Genomic DNA, 15,775 nt, shown 5'->3' with positions numbered 1-15,775 from the left:
GCAAGAATTCGAAAATATTATAAATTTATTAATTGTATTGCCATCTAGCGACACTAATATGAACATTTGTTAGGAAACTAAACAATTACTGATTTAAATGTTTGCAAATAATTACAAAAAAAAAACACCCACAAACATAGCGCTAAAGTTATAAAGCTGTCAGGTTAACACCAGAAATAGAAGTTAATAAGTGTACATTTTTATAAAATAATATAGTAATTTATGTCCAATAGAATACAATAATACTTTTCTAAAATCATAACGACAAAAAATCAGAAGTTAAACCTAATTTCTGTAATGGTTGTTATTACTTAGTCCCCAACATTTTTAATTAATAATGAATAAACATTAAGTCCGTTGTCAGCACGTGATAAAAAGAAACCCGGCGCCATCCACAGTTCAGAAGACATCGTCTACGGGAAGCAAACGAAAGTCAGGCACATATTCTTTTGTTGTGACCTGGAGGTCAATGTTTCCAACCTACAGTCCTCGTCCAGTTTCACTTTATAGCATGTACGCACTCTAAAAGTGATGGTTAAATTATATCATTCTTCGATCAGACAAGAGTAGCAGTGAATACTGTTGAAGAGCTATCATCCATCTAATCTAGCAGTTTAAGATTAGGGACTTATAACGTTTGTGTATCTTTGTGAGAAATTTTTAAACTTTCAACAATAACAACATCAAAAATATAAAACAACGAAGAGAAAAGATGCCCGACCCCAGAGTGACTTAGCAGTAAGTTTGAGGACTTAGATCACAAGTAACCCGTTATGTGGCTTTGTTATAAACAACAAACAAAATAAATGAATCTTCTAAGATTCAACGACCATATTATAACGTTAACACATTTTGGTGTTATTTCTTGTTTGTTGTTTTGCTCAGTGAAGTGTGAAACTAACACTCTATCTTTTTGAAACATTGAAACATGGTGTTTATAAACATGCTTATAACACCAGGATGTAGTCAACTGTTAAAGCAAGAAACAAAACCAATGTGTCACTTGGTTCAAAACAAAACTTAAGATTGACTTACTGTCGTGTGTACATTTTTAAAAGAAACAAAACCAATGTGTCACTTGGTTCAAAACAAAACTTAAGATTGACTTACTGTCGTGTGTACATTTTTAAAAGAAACAAAACCAATGTGTCACTTGGTTCAAAACAAAACTTAAGATTGACTTACTGTCGTGTGTACATTTTTAAAATGACCACAAGATTTGAAGTGTGTAATTTGTAAGGTTTAGAGTTTTTGTTGCAGGATTCCTAAGGACTATATTCATAAAAATGTTGAATTCATAGACTACAGGGAAACCAGCACCTTACGCCAACTCTTGTGTGGTCAAATAATTGGATTTAAACGTCATTCTGATAGCTGAAGCATGGTTCCATGTTGCGAAGTGCTCTTTTATGGCAACACGACGCGAACCACGAACCCTCGGATATATAAATCAGACCGACCGATCACTATGTTATGGACGACCCCAATTTGAAGTAAGAAAACGGATTTAACTATTAATACCTTCAGTTCTCTTCGTATATCAGAAGGGGTTTTGAGACCGAAAATTCCACCAAAGGCTGGATGAACGTATAATATTTCGAAACTTGTTTGTTTTGTTGTTGCTATTCACGCACGTGTGATTAAAATAGTGCCACGGGGCGAATTATAAAATAAGGAACGTAGTTTCCCTGTGCCACGTCGACAAAAGTGACGACGCTCTAAATCTTTCGATATGATATCATTCGTTCAACTTGATCAACTACAGTAACAACAAGCAATTATGTGTCCATCATTAAGCCCCCCACTTCTATAAAAAAAAGTATTCGCTAATCATTTCAAGTTTTCCATAAAGTTTACATTTAAAAAAAAAGTCGATCCCATTGTGTAGCTTGTTGCTTAGTAACAAGAAAACAATCAAACAATTTACAAATAAATAAATACTGCTACAGGAGCTTAGGTAAATAAAATTATTATAGATTATCTGGGCTAAAGAAAATTACGTAATTATAAAACATTATGTACTGTATATGTAGGCTAAACCATTTCTTTGGAACGAGTTTTAAACCCAGGAATGAGTCACAGTCACAAGAACGAATTGTTTAACACCTATTTATTTGGAGACGAAGAATCCAGTTTGAGATAATAAATCTTTAAGATAGCTTGAATGAGTAATGACGAAAACTTTATTACTAGTTTAACGAAACCTTGTCGAAACTATGTAGGTTTGTTACTATGTTAAACTTATAATAAAGTTTTCTTCATTAGCCATTCAAGCTGTCTTCGAATCTGATTGTCTCAAAGTGAGATCATCGTTATTTGTATGTTTGGTTCACTGCGAATTCACGAACATTTATCAAAAACGAATTTAGTTCTACAGCGATGTGCCACAGCTTTATCATATAGAAAGTTTCTTCAACGATCAGATTCAAATGAAGTATCGTTTCAAATAAGAGGCTTTTTGGTTTTCTCTGTGCTCGGGAGAAACCTTCCACAAAAGCCATGTTTGGCCTAGTTCACATCCAGTGAGATAAGTCAATGGTAGTACTGAAGACAACGGGTGGTAAAACAACCAAAGGAAATTTCAAAAGTTCTGTGTTTTAGGAATGATATAAAACGACGAATTCCGAAACAAGTAATTAAATAAATTACAAGAAAGGATAAGAAGAGCATTAAGGTTTAGTAGTAAGTGTTTAATAACAATGGGAAGCCTATAGAGTTTAGTAGTAAGTGTTGAATAACAATGGAAAGCTTATAGAGTTCAGTAGTAAGTGTTGAATAACAATGGGAAGCCTATAAAGTTTAGTAATAAGTGTTGAATAACAATGGGAAGCTTATAGAGTTTAGTAGTAAATGTTGAATAACAATGGGAAGCCTATAGAGTTCAGTAGTAAGTGTTGAATAACAATGGGAAGCCTATAGAGTTCAGTAGTAAGTGTTGAATAACAATGGGAAGCTTATAGAGTTTAGTAATAAGTGTTGAATAACAATGGGAAGCTTATAGAGTTTAGTAGTAAATGTTGAATAACAATGGGAAGCCTATAGAGTTCAGTAGTAAGTGTTGAATAACAATGGGAAGCCTATAGAGTTTAGTAGTAAATGTTGAATAACAATGGGAAGCCTATAGAGTTCAGTAGTAAGTGTTGAATAACAATGGGAAGCTTATAGAGTTTAGTAGTAAATGTTGAATAACAATGAAAAGCCTATAGAGTTTTAATAGCAAGTGTCAAACAATAATGAGAAACGTCTAGGGTGTAGTAGTAAATGTCAAACAATAATGGGAAGCCTATAGGGAAGGGATGGGTAACTTATTTTTCATAGTGGCCACAACTGTGGCTAATGGAAACAACGTTGGCCTACACTATTCAACAACAACAAAAAAATAATTGAAAGATGTTAGTTTAATCAAAATAATCGCATTTCAACTAACCTTTAATGTGAAAACTGATGGGTGTTTTCATCAACAAGTTTCGTGAAATTTGGCTTAATATCTATACTCAATGAGCATCTTGGATCTGCCTCTGAATTTATGTCAGTAAATCGAGATCTGTATCTAGACTTGAGAAAATCTAGCGTAGAAAATATTGATTCACACATCCACGTGAATTCAAATATGGAAAATAATTTTGAAATTGCTATCTTTAAATTTGGAAGACTAATTTATCAGAATAGTGAACCACAGCTCTCTGATAGAACGTTTTTGTTAACCTTTTATGTGTTTTACCCTTTGAAGTGAAAGTATCTCGTCTTCCAGTCCACACTTCTCCAAAGACTAAAATTATGTAATTTCCTTCATGAAATTTCCTAAGTCAAATTGAAATGTGTCATGCAAAAATTTAAATATCAGTTTTAAGTTTTTTAATTCGGAGAAACGTGATTTAAAATTTAAATAGATTTTTGATCCAGTTTACATAGAGATCATCTTTAGCATCAGAGAAATCATAATTCTTATTACTTTTTGAAAACTATTCAACTTTGCAAAATGCGTCAAATCATTATTTTGTAATTGTTCCGCAAGGAGATTTAGCTTTAATTAAAATTCGTGAATAGACTGTGATAACCCACTTATTATTTTACCTCTTCTCTGAAGCGTCGTATTCAAATTATTCAAGTGAGTCATCATGTCGCACAGAAAGTACAAACTACACTACTATGACAAAGTTTCAATTCCAGGGAAATTTTCAATCTTACCTTTTTCAACAAGATACTCTTTTATTTGAGGAAATAAGGAAGTAAATCGTTCCAAGACTTTTCATCTACTTTACCATCTTACATTTGCAAAATCACTAAGATCATGAAAAGTACAATTACTGCTTTTCTTCAAAAACTCAACAAATTGTCGATGGATAAAAAAGCTTCCATTTCTAACATAATTCACAATTTTTACAATAATGTCCATAAAATTTTTCGATTCATCACTTTTAGACATCTGAGTACATAAATTTTCTTTATGCAAAATGCAAAGGAAAGATGGCAGCGTGGACTTCACATTATTTTCAATTAAATGCTGCTTCAAAAGAGAAACAAATCCTAATTTCAACCCAGTCATGGTGGGAACACCGTCTGTTGTGACAGAAACCACTTTTTTAAAATTCAGATTGAATTTTTTTGACATTTCAAAGATGTTTTTTCCACATGTTCGATCTCGTAATCCACAAAGGCCAAACATTTCTTCCCTCACCTGAAGTTACATATCAAACCCAAAATATCAACTGTGCAGTATCACTAACTTCTGTTGACCACTCTAGTGCTAACTAAAAATGCACTAACTCTAGCATTCTGCGGACAATTGTTCTTTGACTTAATTGCATATTATTTACCTTTTGAAGAGTATCATCTTTTATTTTTGAATCATAATTTTCCAACAGAATTTCAGTGACCACAATCAATATTTCTTTTACTAGTTCAGCATCAGAAAATGATTTATTGTTTTGAGCTGGAATTCAAGCTACTTTATAGCTAACTAACGTAACTCGTTCTATCGATGATAAAAATCATTTAGGCCTCTCTTTTGTTCACGAAGTTGTGCTTTCAAACGGCTAATTTCATTCATAAGAATTTTGCTATCAACTGGAAATTTTACATCAAATTCGTTGTGAAAATTGTTAAAGTGTTGCTTAAGGTTGTATAATTTATTATTTCTATAAAGTGTGTTACACAAAGGCCTGGCATGGCCAAGTGGGTTAAGGCGTGCGACTGGTAATCTGAGGGTCGCGGGTTCGTCACACCAAACATGCTCGCCTTTTCAGTCGTGGGAGCATTATAATGTGACGGTCAATCCCACTATTCGTTGGTAAAAGAGTAGCCCAAGAGTTAGCAGTGGATGATGATGACTAGCTGCCTTCCCCCTAGTCTTACACTGCTAAATTAGGGACGGCTAACGTAGATAGCCCTTTAGTAGCTTAACTCGAAATTCAAAACAAAAGAAACAAAAAAACTTTTCGTTAGTAATACCAGAATCAATTAAATTGTCTTTATTTTCTGTGTTCACCATCATCTGGATTCTTTCCTTTTCTAATTATCCACTTATCCATATTACGGGATTAAAAACAAAATATATTTAACCTACGTATCGGTTGGTTGTTCTTGATAGTGTTATTGATAATACGTTTTGACTTTTTATCTCTGTATAATTTTATGTCTTTTTCTAGCCTTGTCCACCTTGGTTCAGGAAAAGTATGCTCCCGCAGTTGCGGGAGTGCTCGAGCCAAAGGTGAACCCAGAGAGGACAATGTTTGTAGTTACGCCATTCTTGGCATTGTTCCTTTCTGATGAGTGTTTTTACAGTTTTTCTATAATTTGGTTATTCAGACAATGATATCGTTTTTCGACTCTTCAAGAAGCTAAGTTAACCACGAGGTTAAGATATTGAAGTAAGCCTTTTATGTTTCAAATCACTCACGTTCTTGTGACGACATCACTTAAGATAAATCTTTGAGAAGCTTATAAAAATCAAGATTACTCTAACTTCAAGGTCAAACACAGGATGGTACGTGATTGTGCTGTTTTGGAAAAGTGAATATTTTATAAGATTACGTGATCCACCTTGGCTCGTGGATTTTCCCATCGCATTCTTCTTGTTGCTATCAACCAAATACCCTCAGGACTAGCGGTGGGAAAACCGAAGAGCTAAATACCGATGTTAAGAAAGGATAGTTGTGTACAAAAAACATAATGAATAGAAGTCAAATATAAACAACAAGTATTTTTTATTAACTCGCCAGCGTTTATATCGGAAAATAGAAATTGCGTTGGCGAAGACGTATCGCACCTCGTAAAAAATTAGAAAGAAAATGGATGTCGCTCAGAGACACTTTGACGTGAAAGACAAAATTCTGATAAAATCACTTCTGCAAGACCTTTGGAACCCCTCCACGTAATACAGTATTTGGCTGTGACGTGTTATCCCTGGAGTGCTAAAGTGATTTTGAAAAACGGAAATAAAATGAACCCAACTGTTTGTTTGAAGTTAAGTACAACGCTACATAGCGCTCCGCTCATCAACGGCATTAAAATCCGGTTTCTAGCGTTGTAAGTCCGCAGTCATATCATTGTGCCACTGGGAGTGGGTGGGGTGTGGTTCCATCAGAATTAAAAGAAAGACTCGATGAATTATAAATGCATTCCATGAGTCAGTGTTTGAATACTTTTGGTGTACTCTTGAATAATTGGGCCCGGCATGACCACGTAGCTACGGCATTCGACTCGTAGTCTGTGGGTCGCGGGTTCGAATCCCCGTCACACCAAACATGTTCGCCCTTTCAGCCGTGTGAGCGTTATAATTTGAAGATCAATCCAATTATTCGTTGGTAAAAGAGTACCTCAAGAGTTGGCGGTGAGTGGTGATGACTAGCTGTCATCCCTCTAGTTTTACACTAATTTAATTAGGGGCAGCTAGCGCAGATAATCCTCGAGTAGCCTTGCGCGAAATTCAAAACAAATACAAACTTGAATAATTTCTTTTTGTTGATATTAACAACAACATTAACCAAAAGAAATTATTCAAGTTTGTATTTGTTTTGAATCACGTATCTTACGTTTGTATTTGTTTTGAATCACGTATCTTACGTTTGTATTTGTTTTGAATCACGTATTTTACGTTTGTTGTTTTTAAACAAATCATACGCGTCAAGAGTGTACTGCCGGCTCTAACATCTCGTGGGGTGTGTGCGACCTAACACAAGGTTTGTAACCACTGATCTACAACAGCGCAAATTGTATTACGCATTTAGGGGCGTCAAGTAGGTAGTAGGGAGTTAATGTGCAGGAATACCTGCACATGAAACAAAATACATATTGGAAATTATTTAAAATCCAACGAAACTAAATGGGGTGAGATGCAGGTTCTCAGAAACTATCTATAGTGAAAGTAGGATTTTGATTCTATCCAGTGGCTCATGGGTAATCTGAAAACTTATAACGCTAGAAACCAGGTTTCAATAACCGTAGTGGGCACAGCATACCTTGTTCCTAATGTAGGTTTGTACTTAATACAAACAGACGACAACGAAAAATGAGCATTTTGATGCAATCAAAACTAATGACGCCCTCTATCTTTTACCTTAATATATTTATAATAACGAATATTTTATCTCTAGCTGTCAAATCCATTTAGGAATAATTTTATCAGCGTCTAGTGAGTCAGTATTTTGAACTAAAAATCTTAGCTCCATTTGAAATTAATAGAGGAAGAGAATTGGGTATTTCCCTTCACATTACCACATTCATGAGGAGTTCTTGTATTTCTGTACTTATGAGTTAGTTTGTTACAGAAAAGTGACATCACAGTAGTACTCCTAGTACTGTTGGATACAGTACTAATTAATATTAACTCCAGTCAGTTGAACTTAAACTACGCTTTTGATGAGACTTGCTACCCTAAAGTTTTATTGTCTGATAGAGTAAGTTAAAAATGTTCGTATTATAATTTAAGACTGCTGTAAAACTACCAACAACATCTTAAGAAAGTCTTGGGATCAGTAAATACAGAAATAAGTAAACAATGTCAGATTCTGATGTATTTCTGAAACCTTTAAAGAACCGGAAAAGCCCCTCTCCGCTAGTACAGCGATAACTCTCCGGATTTACCAGCTGAAATCAGAGGATCGATTCCCCTCGGTGGGCTCGGCAGATAGCCCGATGTGGCTTTGCTATAAGAAAAACACACAAACAGAACCGGAAAAAAAGAGAAGAGATTGCCATCACACGTGGTCTTCTCAAGCATAAGTCACGTGCTTGTTAACGAGAAAAAACGTAAATATTTTGCAAGACTAATGTTGTTCAATGTATATTTTTGTAACAAGGAGGTGAACTAAGATATAATGGCACAATGTGGCTATTTCACACCAGTACAAAAAAAGGGAAAAGTCTAAAACATAATGTGTTTTATTTGTGTTCAAAAAAGTATTCATTTTCGTAACATTCTTGGTCATTTTCGGAATCCTAGCGGTCATTTTAAGTATTAAATCTAGTTGTTTGTTTTTTCCAGTTACATCAGAATTAAGTGCAACAATGACAATATTTTTATTAAATTATGTAATCAACAAAGTCGGAAGTATTTTGATCGTACACGTTTGTTGTTTTATTCTATTATTGTAAGACGAAGAAATCGTTTCATTGTTGCAAACCACGCGAAATTTCTGTAAGTGCTTTCCACCTTTTGTTATTATATTTTAAGCTCTTGAGAACACCCAACGATGCTAAATGTGAACCTGGAGAGACTTGGTTGTTTTCATGAATTAAAAGGTACTTTTGGAGAACGTAGCACGTTGTAGCACAGCCGTCGTTACTACTTATTTCCAGTATATTTATTTTGAATGAGTGCTACGAACCGGACACCCCTACTTTGGGATATGATACAGAAGTTGTGACGATCATACAGCTTTAAGTGGTTGTGATACTTCTACAAACTAGCATAAACCAATATAAAATAACATTAAGCGGTTGCACAAAAGACTGCCTTTAACCTGTTGACTTCCAAGTATTTCAGCTGTTACAATACAACTCTAATGCTTCTTCATTTGTAACTTTTTCGTGACGCCATTTTGGATCGAAAGTGAAACAATTTGTAAGTAGGTCAAATGCATGTATGGTGCTGACATCTAGCGTTGAAGTTGGGTATTATTGAGAACGAATTAACTCGTCCGTGGCACTGTGTTATCGATCGGCTTGGACGAGTTATCTCGTCTACGGCACTGAACAGGTTAATCTGACTATTTATATTTTGTAATATATGCTTAACAGGTTTGTTTTAGAACTTTAATCCAAAGCCACAGAAGGGCTACCTGTCGTTCTTATTATGACAACTAGTCAACAGCATCCCTCAACAAACCTTGGGCCAATCTTTTCTGATAGAAGAGTGGAACTTGATTATCGCTGCATTTTGCACATGCGTGGTCTCGTATTAAAAAATCCGTTATTGAGGAACCAAATTTTAGTGCGTTAAATACAAAAGCCGCGCAGACTCGCACGAGTTAGACCTCACACAAATGATAGCTATGAATTCGACATTCACCAATCACGTGACTGTGAAATCCAAACCAGTAATTACTCGGGATTTAAGTATAGGCTTTTGTCGTTATTTTAAAAAATATTTTTGATACGAAACAGGACAAAACGTTTCCATATACACCCTATTTCTTTGTCAAATTCAAATATCAACCGATACTGATATTACTGGCTTTTTATTCTAAAACAATTCTTTTCAACATTAGTTTAAACAAGTTTATAAACGGTTAGATAAGTGTGAAGTGTAACACAATTACGTCTATCCATCTCCTGCATTATCTTTATACATGTAGCTAAAAATGTTATATTTGTCTACTGTAAACTAAACCCTTTCAGGGTATTGATTATAGAGGGATTCTATATTGACGCTCCTGGAGTAAGATAAGTAGATTTTTTTGTGTTTTTTTCCAGACACGTTCCGGGAAAATACCGTATGTGTGCAAAACACCAAGTCATACTGGAAATTCCATCACGACGCGAATAAATCAATTCATACTGGTATCTGAGTGTGTGTTCTCGAAAAACAAATTAAATAAAAAATAGTGCACGTTGTTTAGAAAAAGTGTAACTTGCACAGCAATAGCACCTTCACTTCATGATTTACCTTTCTCAGAATTTTGTGCTAGATATAAGACGAATGAATACAGTATGTCTGGTATTAGAATAAACTGAATATTTAGAGAGAAAACTGAAAGACAAATGAATACAGTTTGTTTAACAACTGATCAAACCTCCAATACTTCAGATGTAAGATTAAAAGACATGACATCTGATGAAACCTCCAATACTTCAGATGTAAGATTAAAAGACATGATATCTGATTAAACCTCCAATACTTCAGATGTAAGATTAAAAGACAAACGAAGACAGTATGTTTGACATCTGATTAAGTTTTAATATATCAACTGAAGATTGAAAATCGTAAGAAGAGTGTTTGTTTATCGAACCTGTGATATATTTATATAATGTGTACTTATTACTATTTGATATTTGGTTATTATAAAACCATATAAGCCTAAGTAGAAGCAAGAGAATGACTGAAACCTTTCAGACTTGCACTAAATGTCCATAAAAATCTACAACTTCTCCATCCTCAGATATGTAGAAATGATTATGGTGGACTTTACAGAAGTGAATGTTTAACGAACTCGTAGATGCGCGCTCGTCCCCCGCTAGTACAGCGGTATATCTCCGGATTTACAACGCTAAAATCAGGGGTTCGATTCCCCTCGGTGGGCTGAGCAGATAGCCCGATGTCGCTTTGCTATAAGAAAAACAAACAAACAAACAAACTTTGGATTGTGAGTTTAGTTTATAAAACACTCTCCAGTGGCTCAGCGGTATGTCTGCGGACTTACAACGCTAAAAACCGGGTTTCGATACCCGTGAAGGGCCGAGCACAGATAGACCTTTGTGTAGCTTTGCGCTTAATTCATAACAACAACAACAGATGCGCGCTAAGTTACTTATTCGAATTCGGATGTAGCCAGCTGTTTACGTGGTTCGTGACCATTTATTGTAAAAAAAAATAAAAAGTTCTTCCTATTTTCGGAACATGTTGCTTTTGTAGAAGAATAATAAATAACGTGTTGATAAAGCTTTTGGTTTTCGTAACTTTATTTTTTCTCTAACTGTTACATTGTATATTCTCTTCTCACTGCTTTGACCTTGGATACGGCGATTCTTCTGATTTTAGTTTCTAGTGTCTTCGATGAAAGTTGTTCCAAGGTCAGGGTGCGACTACTTTCTCCTTCCAAGGTGTTTGAGACGGAAACCCGTGCAGCAGAAGGACACGTGAAAAAAAAAAAAAGAGTTAGTCCGCCAAATCCTTCGGAGTGGTAACCAGTTCCCAAAATCCTTCGGAGTGGTAACCAGTTCCCAAAATTAAGTAGAGACAGACAAGAACTGGCAAGTAAATAATGCGTTATGATTCACCAAATATTATTTCTTGAACATGGAAATTATATATTCTATATAATTAAGTATTCTATATAATTATATATTCTGTTTAATTTTATATAATTATGCTTTATATTATTATATATTTTATATAAACATATATTTCATATAATTTCCGTGTTCAAGAAATTGGTGTTCGCTTAAAAATTGTAAGTTGTTCTGTTTCGTTCGTGCTGTTGTCAAGGTAACATATACTTCACCTAAATCTGTCTTTTGGACTTAGGGACGGCTAGCGCAGATAGCCCTCGAGTAGCTTTGCGCGAAATTCAAACAAACAAACAAACATGTTAGCCTAAAATATCTAAAACAAATAACTCTTCCTGCCTTTCCCAGTTATTTTTATAGCTCTCACAATTTTTCGTTAGCAAATCTAATAGATACTTAATCACTTACGAATATATGTGATTATATGTCATGTGAATAAAGTTAAAAGGTTTTTTGTTGAAGCACAAAACTGCACAATTGGCTGTGGCTATCGCAGGGAACGAATCACCAATTTTGGCGTTATAATTCTCAAGCCTATGGATGAGTCTCCAAGAGAGCGGGAGGAGATTGGTAAGTGAGAGAAGGTAAAGAGAATAACTTGAAAAATTACTTTAAAACATTTATTAATATCTTATTACTCGTGCTAACAGGCAAGATGTTTTTACTTGTTACGCATTTTCCTCTATTTTCTTAGTTAATCAATAGGAAAAAAAAACTGTAGATGATTGGTAAACAGAACAAGTGATATAATCATCTGTCTAGTTGAACTATGTATATACTGACCAGTTCTGGACAACCAGTGACTAATACAAAGAATCCTAGTGTAATTACACTTTACTATGGCAATTAGAAAACGTATGTTTACATAAGCAGTGTGTGTCCAATTCAAAGAAGTACAAAGTTAAAACAACTGCACAATAAATAATGTATTAAAAACTACGAACAGAGCTAAAAAAAATTACACATATCTAATTTTTCATTTATTTCCAACCCTCCCTGATATAGGAGGCAATGACATAAAAAAAAGTATATAAAAACACTTAAATATGATACATAGCAGAACTTACAACACATGCATATACAAATCACACCATAACAACCCCTCAAAACAGATAAATAAATATAGGAAATTACACACACGAAACAAACCGCGGCAAACCCTTAATGGTACAACTAAAATAGAACCCAAAATGCCTTAAAGTTTCTTCAAGTAAAACTTGGTACAAGAATATAACCTTAAGAACACGATGCATCAGCTTATCAGCTGGAACTCGTACAGTTCCAACATCTACAAAATACTTGAAATAAATAAAACGAACTTCATTATCTGTCAATAATGGATCATGGAATCAAAGACTGATTGAAAATCTTCATAAATAATTTGCATACTTTTAGCACCATCTAGACTTTAATATATCAAAAGATTTATAAACCATATGTACTTTACGTTGTTCTTTCTAAATTCGAACCAATCTCTTCCATTAGCATAATATATATACTATTTGTTTTAATATCTGTTGTTTATTCAACCAGATTTATCAATTTAACATTATTCCAGTCTACAACATGAGATGGCGCTGCAAGTACGCGTTATTTTATTTGTTACTAAACATTAAACTACACATAATGCTATTTGTGCTTTAACCACCACGAGTATCAAAACCTGGTTTTTAGCAGTATAAGTTCGCAAACATGCCACTGGGAGAGGGCGAAAGTACGCGAGGTATTGTTGAAGTTATCTAAGTCATGATCGAACTTCAAATTTAAATTTTTGTCCTGAGGATGGTGATGTGAAACGTCAGAAGTGTATTCCTTCTTTAGGGCTGGGTCGTGTTTTGTCAGTGAAATATTTATTGTGTAAATAATTTAACGTTGTACTCCTTTTAACTGTACGTATGTACAAGTGCCGTTTTAACTTATTTAACTAGTTTGTAATTTAAAGGTCATAAGATGTTTGATTTTTGCTTTCTTCTTATAATTATTCTGTTTTAACCCAAAATGCATCTGACTGAACTGTTTCAATGAATAAAAGTAAAGACCATGTCGTATCGTTTTCACATCAGAAAGAAATTAATTACCCAATAGCTTCTTTATTATCCTTGATTTTAAAGAACTCTCTGTGAGTTTCGACTCGTAATCTGAGGGTCGCGGTTTCGAATCCCCGTCGCACCAAACATGTTCGCCCTTTCAGCCATGGGAGCTCTATAATGTTACGGTCAATCTCACTATTCGTTGGTAAAAGAGTAGCCCAAGAGTCGGCGGTGGGTGGTGATGATGACTAGCTGCCTTCCCTCTAGTCTTACACTGATCAATTAGGGACGGCTAGCGCAGATAACCCTCGAGTAGCTTTGCGCGAAATTAAAAAAACAAAACAAACAAACAAACTCTGTGAGTTCGATTTCAAAATCCTGGTGCAAAAACAGGACAGAAGTGATTTTCTTTTACATCTTTCTATAACATAATATGAAATATAATCATATGCGAAGCTTACACTAAATAGCCAGACTGGTGTTTTGCATTTATAATGCATATATACATACATATATTTAAATATATTTTCACATTGCTAATTTGAAAGACGTAAAGTGTTTTATATATATCACATTTATAGATCGAAACAATAATTATATATTTTCTTTTAAATCTCAGAAATACATTTATACTGCCCTCTAGTGGTAGCGTATTAAGCCAGGTTTTTAGATTTTCTCATTTTTCTCAATTATATGCAGATATTAGAAATCTCAACCCCATATCTGATGCAGAGATATCATATAGAAAAGCAATGCTTTAAAATACGGGTATAATTACGTCTTAGTCCATAGATAAAACTAGAACTTCTAGCTAAAGTTAATGTCCTTTAACCTGTTAACTACCAAGTATTTCAGCTGCTACAATACAATTCTAGAGCTTCTTCATTTTGTAACTTTTTTCGTGACACCATTTTGGATCGAAAGTGAAACAATTTGTAAGTAGGTCAAATACATATATGGTGCTGACATCTATCGTTGAAGTTAGGTATTATTCAGAACGAATTAGCTCGTCCGTGGCACTGTGTTACCGATCGGCTTGGACGAGTCTACGGCACTGAACAGGTTAAACGTTTAAATTAAACCACATTTTTTCTAGGAAAACTCACTTAAAAACATTGTAGTTTGATGACTCACTTCTGTTTTGCTATGTGAAGGCAATTTGAATATCTTCAGAAACGGTAATTTTTTTGTTCGTATTAAATATTATATCTGAATTATGAAAATTGCTGCGCTTGTCTCTGGTGGATCTCGTCTTTTGTTTTGAAACCGTATTGATTAAGCTTTCAATAAGAACGTGAGTTCTAACACGATTACTTTGTTAACTGTGATAAATATTCATGTTACAACAATACAGACTCTTTCAGAAGACTTATAATTAGAAGAATTTACGAAAGCATGCATTGTTTGTTTTGGTTTTTGAATTTCGCGCAAAGGTACTCGGGGGCTATCTGCGCTAGCCGTCCCTAACTTAGCAGTATAAGACTAGAGGGAAGGCAACTAGTCATCACCAACCCCCGCCAGCTCTTGGGTTACTCTTTTTACCAACGAATTGTGGGATTGACCGTAACTTTACAACGCCCCCACGGCTGAAAGGGCGAGCATGTTTAGTGCAACGGGGATTCGAACCCGCAACCCTCAGATTACGAGTCGAACGCCTTAACCCATCTGGCCATGTTGGGCCATGAAGGCATACATAGAGGGTTGAGTACGCTAGGTTAATACTATTTTGATTTTATATATTACTAATTCACGTGACAACCACAGACCATACGAAGTCACAGTGGAACGGTATGTATCAAAACCACACTTTGACATTGTTTGGTGGTATATAGGTAATGTGATGCCACTGAAGGAAGGACATATATAATATATATATATGCAGCTTTTTACGACACAAAGTATTAATACATTCATATCATAAATATGTGTTCAAATAAGGATTTATAGTTTCAAAGATGGGAATATCCCTTGTTCTCAATGACATTGAAACTGAAGGACTATGGATCAACTTATGACAGCAGGACCATCCAGAAAAAAACCTGCAACAAGTCGTAACTTGACGTGGGAAGAAAAGTGCAGTGTCTTGTGAGATTCTACGATTAAAGTCGGTTACAAAAGTTGTTTACATCATGGTAACAGTACGCTACATAGTGAAGAATAATTTATTTCTGGAAAAGCAACAGAAGTCGCTTGTACATGTGTTGATTCTCTGACATATCCATTCAACCACCGCATAATTCAAGTAGCTGGATAATTAAATGGGTGCTTATGCTATTCCATACGAAGATATACCATCC

The sequence above is a fragment of the Tachypleus tridentatus genome, chromosome 5 (genome assembly GCF_004210375.1).
Source record: "Tachypleus tridentatus isolate NWPU-2018 chromosome 5, ASM421037v1, whole genome shotgun sequence".
Lineage (NCBI taxonomy): Eukaryota > Metazoa > Arthropoda > Merostomata > Xiphosura > Limulidae > Tachypleus > Tachypleus tridentatus.
This window is presented reverse-complemented; position numbering follows the sequence as displayed.